Source organism: Chrysochloris asiatica, unplaced genomic scaffold, assembly GCF_000296735.1.
Source record: "Chrysochloris asiatica unplaced genomic scaffold, ChrAsi1.0 scaffold00033, whole genome shotgun sequence".
Lineage (NCBI taxonomy): Eukaryota > Metazoa > Chordata > Mammalia > Afrosoricida > Chrysochloridae > Chrysochloris > Chrysochloris asiatica.
Window position 1 is genome coordinate 13,166,298 of NW_006408551.1, and position 1,909 is coordinate 13,168,206.

General features: G+C 40.6%; 1 pseudogene; it reads left to right on the forward strand.

Moving 5' to 3' along the window:
- The first annotated feature begins 381 nt into the window (after positions 1–381).
- Positions 382–1,125, forward strand: LOC102818588 (annotated as a pseudogene).
- The last annotated feature ends 784 nt before the right edge of the window (positions 1,126–1,909 follow it).

Genomic DNA, 1,909 nt, shown 5'->3' on the forward strand with positions numbered 1-1,909 from the left:
GAACCACAGGGAGGAAGTGGGATCAGCAACATTACATTAAGGGGATTGCAATCAATGAGATGAAACAAAACATGTATGAATTGTTGAATGCTGAACTGATGATCTGCTCTATAAATTCAAAATAAAGGTTTAAAAAAATAAAATAATTAAAGGTATACTTTTCTTTAGGACCTTCCCATTTGAGGTATGGAGACAAAGACCCAATCTAGACAAATGATAGGCCAATAAAATTATCCAAACAACAAAAACTCCCAATCATAGATGGGCCATTCACATTAATGTCAGTAGGTGCCAGCATTTAGCTCAGCACCTTGCATGTAATACATACTCAAGAAATATTGGATGATCTGGGTCTTCCTCTGCGAAGCCGTCTGAACTAAGGGGGACCTGAACCTCGGCAATAGGATGGGAAACAGTGCCCTCCACGCTCATGTGGAAACCGCGCAGAAAACGGGAGTCTTTCAGCTCAAGGACCGAGGGCTGACTGAGTTCCCTTTAGAGTTGCAGAAGCTGACGAGCAACCTCAGGACCATCGATTTGTCCAACAACAAGATGGAGAGCTTACCGCCTATGCTGATACGGAAGTTCACTCTGCTGAAGAGCCTCTCGTTGAACAACAACAAACTGACTTTTCTGCCTGATGAGTTATGCAATCTGAAAAAACTAGAGATGCTAAGCCTAAACAACAACCACCTGACAGAACTACCATTTACCTTTGGGCAACTCTCCGCTCTCAAGACCCTGAGCCTCTCTGGGAACCAACGCTGAACATTGCCACCCTAACTTTGTAGCCTACGGCATCTTGATGTGATGGATCTCTCTAAGAATCAGATTCGGAGTATACCCAACACGGTGGGGGAACTGCAGGACATCGAACTCAACCTCAACCAGAACCATACATCACAGATCTCAGTAAAAATATCTTGCTGTCCTCGTCTCAAAATTCTCTGTCTGGAAGAGAACTGTCTTGAACTCAGCATGCTTCCACAAAGCATCCTTAGTGATTCCCAGATCTGTCTACTTGCTGTAGAAGGCAATCTTTTTGAGATAAAGAAACTTCGAGAACTGGAAGGCTATGATAAGTACATGGAGAGGTTTACAGCCACCAAGAAGAAGTTTTCATGATGTTCTCCAGGAGCATGGAACCGTAAGAGGATGCTGACTTGGAAACTGTTGGAGCCTGGTTGAATCAAAGGCTCCTGTCACTGGCAAGGATATATGCAGTTAAAGGAGAAGACACTCCAGGAGATAATTTCACTCAACAATCTAGCCTTTCCAGGGCTTGGTTATGGTTAAGTTAAAAGAAAAAGAATTAAGACATAGGAAAGAGTCCTCCATCTCAAATCATGGAGACGGCTGTGGACAATTCTGATCTTTAAAACCATCATATTGATTTGGCTTTAAGAAACCAGAAGGTAGTTGGTTATTTATACAGTGAGGGGGTGCTGCCTAGTAACAAAATAGCTTACACCACAGCTTGAAATTTCATTTTTAGTTTCAAAGTGCGAACTTTCATAAAGTCAATTGCCATTAGACCTCTGTGTTAACATTTAATATGTTTATGAAATTCAAATAGTTTGTAAGAACCTGCTATGGTTAATTAAGGACTTATGATTTATTCTTGTCCATCAGTTCAGTTTCAGTGTTTATCCTTAGAATTTAGGATGTACCTAAATATGTGATTGTCTTGATTAAGTGGCTGCTTTGTCAGAGAAGCATTACAACACTAAGATATGTTCCCCAAGGCTGCAGTAGCAAATGTTTTACTACTGCAGGTGCCTTATTAGTAGAGGTCTCTGGAGAGATAAAACCGCATATGCAACACTTGTAAGATAAAAGGAATTTTAATAATCAAGATCTTCCTGAATTTTTGTTAGGAATGTCATTTCCCTTTCCTCTTTTTTATTTA